The following is a 6364-nucleotide window of genomic DNA, read 5'->3' on the forward strand; positions in this document are numbered from 1 at the left end:
CAATATCAACACCTTCAATAAGCCATAAGTTGAGAAGGTTTAGTTACTAACAAGAAGAAAGTAACAACAGAAAAGTGTGACAAATTCTATGTGACAAGATGAAATCTTACTTGCAAATGCCTCTATATTAAAAAGCAAACCAAAACAAAATGTATAAGCTATTTATAAATGAACCATACATATATATATATTATTGTGATGGTTCATCTTCACTGTCAACTTTACTGGATTTAGAATTACCTAGAGACACATCCCTAGGTATGTCTGTGAGGATGTTTCCAAAGGAGTTTAACTGAGGAGGGAATGTGGGCAGCACCATCCTGACTGAATAAAAAGGAAAAATATAGAAAACCAGCTGAGTGCCAGCATTCATCTCTGTCTGTTTTCTGACTCCAGATGCCATGTGACCAGCTGGCTCATGTTCCCACCACCATGCCTTCTTTACCATGAGAGAGCTATAGCCTCTCCAACTGAGAGCCAAACAAAAACAAACTTTTCTTTCCTAAAGTTGTTGTTTTGGTCAGGTATTTTATCATAGCAATGAGAAAAAGTAATAGAAGATCAGTATTGAGAAGGGGGCTGTTACTGTGATGGCCTGACCACATGGTTCATAGGGCAATGGAACTGATTTGCAGAAGGAATGTGAAGAGTTTGAAACTGCAAACAAGAGAAACCTAGAATGTAAGCAGAGCTTGGTAGGTCATTCTTGTGGGAGTTTGGAAGACCAGAATCTCAACACAAATGTGGCAGTAAAGATTTGGTTCATGAGGCTTCAGAGAGGAACAAGGTCTCTATTGGGAACTAGGCTAGAGACTGCCCATTTTATATTCTGGCAAAGAATCTGGCTGTGTTCTACCCATTTCCTGAGAACTTGAGTGAGGGTGAATTAAAAAGTAACAAGCTAAGTTCTCTGGTGAAAGAAATTTCAGGCCCATATAACACTCAAGCTGATACATGGTTACTTCCCAATGCTCTTAATCAGATTTACAGTGAAGGAGAGCAGGAAAAATATGAAAAATGTTCAGTCAGTGAGGAAAGAGAGAGTTTAAGGCTGCCAACAAGGCCGGTGTAGAGAAGCAGCTAGAATCCTCAAAGAGATGATCAGAATTAAAAAGAAACCTAATGGCATACACTGGAACAATAGGAAAAGTGTCTTGAGGGGAAGGACCCCGTTCCATGAAGGCTCCAACGTGTAGCAATGTGAATTCCTTTGAAAAGAGAGCTTAAAGGGAGAAAGGCACTACAGATGTTTGTTCCCTGACCCAAAATGTTCATCTAGGGAAGTGTTTTCCCAAGTTCAACAGCTGAGGTACACAGAGGCCACTGCAACTGCGGTAAAAGAGGCCAAGCTTTATTTGTTCCCTGACCCAAAATGTTCATCTAGGGAAGTGTTTTCCCAAGTTCAGCAGCTGAGGTACACAGAGGCCACTGCAACTGCGGTAAAAGAGGCCAAGCTTTATCTTAAGATACCGGGAGATCTTGGCAGGATCATCTATGTAACTTTGCAAGCATAAACTAATACAAATAATACAGGGTCATGGAGATTTACAACAAGTTTCAAGAAAGCTGCTGGAGCCAGGGAATGTGTGGCAGGGTCTGATTCACTGTAAGGGGTCCCTGGGGGCCACTGCATGAACCTATGAAGCTGACTCGTAAGTTAAAATGGAAACCGCAGGATGCTGGAGATGCCCGATAGGTGCGAAGTGTGGCAAGAAAAGCTGCAGGCACTGTATGGAATTAAGTCGAGAGAGGCCCCAGCAGACCTGAAGGAGTGGGGCTGCCCAAAGAGACTAGAGCAGACATGACGCCATCATAAGTCCTCAATGCCAGACACGGAACTTGTTTACTCTGCTGGATTTTGGTACTGCTCTGCTGTTTGGGTGTCAAGTTGGCAAGAGCCTGAGATTCTGGTGGTTAGTCTTTGTTGTCAGCTTGATTACACTTAGAATCATCTGAAGGACACACCTCTAGGCATGTCTATGAGGGCATTTCCAGAGAGATTTAACTGAACAGGGAGGAACAACCTGAATATGGGTAGCACCATCCCATGGACTGAATTCCAGACTGAACTAAGATACAGGAGAGGGGAAGCATCTGAGCCCAGCCTTCATCCCTCTCTACTTCCTGATCCTAGATGCAATGTGACCAGCTACCTCATGCTCCCACTACCATGTCTTCCCCACCATGATGGGCTGTATCCTTGTAAACTATAAGTCAAAAATAAACTATTCCCTCCTAAGTTGCTTTTGTATGGTATTTTGTCACAGTAATAAGAGAAACGAATTCAATTACTAACTGTAGAATGTGGTTATAAAGTTTTCAAAGAAAATTATGTAAAACTGAAAGTCATATAGTATAAAACAGGAAAGATTCAAAATAAATTAACTTGTGTGTATGTACATTAAACACACTACCAAAACAGTAGCTCCTTATCTTGCAAATATATAAACTGAGATAATATAACATTTAGGATTTATTTTAGACTTCAAAAACAACTATAAAAATTTGAGCCAGGCACAACTGCCATATACCTATAATCCTAGCACATAGAAGGCTAAGGGAGGAGGATCAGTAGCTGGAGGTCAGGTAGTATATTAGTTATATTCTCGTCACTGTGAGCAAATACTTTACAAATAGAAATGCAAGGGTCCCACTCCGGGAGGTGACATCATTGGTGCAGAGTCAGACTCTAGGACCTGTGACTAGGCAGTAAGTTGTTTATTTTCCAGTTCTGCAAGCTTATATACACACAGGGTCTATTAGTCACGTGCAAAGCTCAGAGTAAGCTCAGGGTGCAATCAGGTAAAAAACAGGTTGTTTATCCTTTACTATCATAGGGCTTATGCGGACTGTGGGCTATTTGTCAAGATGTTTTCTCTCGAAACAAGGAAGGCTAAACTTTGAACCTGGTTGGCTTCCTTCTGCTAGTCATGCAGTGTTCCACATGACACTATGTTCAGAGTCTCCCCCACAAGCAGGGGCTGTGGCCTGATCTTTAAGTCTCAGGTTCCCCTTGTTAAAGGCAAGCCATCTTGATCTCCAACATAGAAACTTATGGGAGGAAGAATGTATTTGGGCTTCTGGTTTGAAAGGGAGAATTCACCATGGTGAGGAAAAGCAAGCAGAGTTCAAGGCAGCGCAAACACACAGGTGGGACCCCTCATATCTGTACAAAGCAGGAAGCAGAGAGCAGGAAATGGTGCTTGTCTCACGTTCTCCTCTTGTTCTTTTTACTCAGTCTGGGACCCTAGCCCTCAGGATGGTGCCACCCACGTTGGGGGTTGGTCTTCCCTTCTCCGTTAAACCTCTTGAGCTACGTCCTCACAGATATGCCCATGGGCGGCTCTACTAGATCCAGAGGGAGTGTATGAATACAACGAAACAGTGCCTTCTGGGCACAGCAGTGCACTTGCACGTGTGAACTCAGGCAATTGTGCCAGTATGCAGAAAACCAGCACAACCTCAAGTCTGAAGAAAATCTCAGCATGGAGAGGGGAGGTAGGCACGAAGTTCCACCCCCAGCTGAGGAATGATTGGCCACTGATAGCTGCTGGGAGAGGAAGAGTCAGTTTTCTTTAAGGGTTTGACCCCTGGGAGTTCTACCACACTCCAGGGTGTGGACCCATGTCCAGTGGGGAACACAAATTGGATTTGATGGACTTGAAAAACAAAAGAGGCCACAAAATTGGGGCAGATAAAGAAGTGGGAATGTGTCTGAGGGAATATGGGAGGGGGGCATGAATATGATCAAAATACATTGTATGAAAGAATTAATTTAAACACTATTTCTAAAAGACATATAAAGATTGAGACACCAGAAAGGATCCACACCCTCTTCTGCCTTCAACAGGCACTCACGCATACATAATCACACACACACACACACACACACACACACACACACACACACACACACAAAATCAAAAATTTTTCAAATAAATTTAAAATGATTAGTCACCACACCTGTGTCAATAGTGAGTTTCAAGCCATCCTAGGTTGCATGGAAAGATCTTGTCTCAAAAAAGAAAGGAAGAAAAGGAGGAGAGAGAGAGAGAGAAAGAGAGAGAGAGAGGAGAGGAGAGAGAGAGAAAGCCTATATCTTCAACCCAACTAGATTACTGGATTCCTTCCAGTGGGCCGGGTTCAGATGGGAACTCACACCTCCCTCCTGAACTGCTGTGGCTCATCACCCCATTGAAACTAGCCTGGCTAGTTTCTTGAGGTTTAAAGGGAAAAAGGTGTCTATTTCAGAGCCATTCCATTTCTTCTCAGCCCAAGTCCAACATGAGTTCAGAGGCTTCTTTATTTTAAAGCCTTTATACTTTTATCAGACTTCAACTGCTTAAGTTATATTGGCTAATTCCTTTTAAAGTTTCCATAGTTAAGAGACTTAGAAAAAAAAAAAAAACAACTTACTTATACCTGACATTTACTCCACAGCTGCCAGGGCACTTTTGCTCCTGCTATAACTAGAATCGAGAAGAGTCACCCCAGATGACCAACAAAGCTGTCAAGGGACTGTGGCAAGCTTCAGTCCTGCGGGAAAGACAGGAATGTGTTCTTTCATTGACAGATATGGCCCCAGCTGCGTGGGTGGTTAATCTACACTCAGTGATCAGTTTAGTCTCCTGGCTTTCCCTTTCTGATGCCAAAAAAAGGAAAACCCAAGATGTTACCCAAATGCCCCCAGCTCCAGTAACCAGTTGTCACTATGACATTTATAGGGAACCTGGCCTGGACTCTTGTTATGTCCCACATTACTCTCCTGCGAAGGTTTAACAAGCTAGGAAGGAAGCCCTGTCTCTAGAAACCAAGAAAGTCAATGAGGTAATGAGCTGTTTGAATGAAAGCCTCCAGGGCCAGGGCTGATCAATAACCCTCCTACCATGTCCCTTACAGCTGGCTTTGCTGTGGTTATTTACTGCTACCTTATTTTGAATTACCGTGGATGGCTCTGGGCAGCCCCTGGTCTACCCTCCCATCTACATAGTCTATTTCCTTTCCCCTCTATTTTGTGTTTTGGGTGGGAGCACATCTATGACAGGGAGAAGTTTGCCATGTGGGGCTGAGTTTTCATGGGTATACACAATGTGTCTGTCTGCATCAAACAGATGAAGAAATGGCATCTGTTCTGTTGGCTGGTGCCCATGCTATGGAGTAGGTGGGGACTATAAGAATACCAGTCCTAGATATGGGAAAATGGGATGAAGTAACATCTTCTAGTAGGCAAAAAGGGTTGTCAGTTTCCTTTTTTCTAATGTTAATATTCAGTCTAACAAACCATGCAAGGGCAGATTTCATGGCAAGTAGGAAGATCCTTGATCATTTTTCCAATGGCTGAAATGATGCACAGTTGCTTGCCTTTCTCCCTCTGAGGTGATCGGTTCTGATCACCCACTAAGAAGCAATTCATTCTTGAGTTTCCAAGGGTTCTCTATCCATAACATTTTTGAAAAACAAAATAGAACCAGAGATCTTTACATAAGCAATCCTGTTTGTCTCAAACCTACTCAATCACTCTCCTCCAAAATCAGCACCCTCCATCCAGACACCCTTTCTCACATAAGACATAAGCAAATGGCAGCATATCAAACCAAGAAGCCACTGGAATGTTCAGAACTAGAAGAGGAAGTCTACATCATCGGCTTAGGCTGTATTAAGTGTATTTTATATTATTACATCTCATGTCTTCTGAACAATAGTTTGAAGCACAGTGATTTTAAAATTCACATGCTGATGAATGAGTGATTGAAAGAACAGAGCTGGGAGCTCAGTGGGTAAAGAGTTTATTGTACAAGCAGGTGACCCTAGTTTGAGTCCCAGCACCCACATGAAAGCCCAACACAGTGGTGCACACCAGTAATCCAATGTTTGAAGTAAGGGAGACCCTAGGGCTCACCAGTCAGCCAGTCTAGCCAAATCACTGAGCTCCAGGTGCAGTTAGAGACCCTGCCTCAAAACATAACATGGAGAGCAATACAGAAAGTCTTTCTCTGGCCCCCACAGACATGCACACACATGCACATGCACTCAAACACAGACATGCACACACACACACACACACACACACACAGAGAAACAGAGAGAGAAAGAGAACACAAAGTAGTAACCTACTGATTGTTTTCACTCTGATGAGCTTGCCACCAGATGCACACATTCCATTCATCTCTCATTGTATTTCTATTTATTTTTCCAAACAAACCTCTATTCTCTATTCCCTGTTTTATGTGACATCTTAGAGTGTGAGGTCTTCCTAGACATGGGATAGGTTTGTAATATGTGTTTCCACCAGTCCTAGACACTGTCCTAGCTCACCATAAGTTTGACATCATATTTAAAATAAAGTCTAGTGTCTTGACTAGCT

Source organism: Nannospalax galili, unplaced genomic scaffold (genome assembly GCF_000622305.1).
Source record: "Nannospalax galili isolate Female #2095 unplaced genomic scaffold, S.galili_v1.0 scaffold209, whole genome shotgun sequence".
Taxonomy (NCBI): Eukaryota; Metazoa; Chordata; class Mammalia; order Rodentia; family Spalacidae; genus Nannospalax; species Nannospalax galili.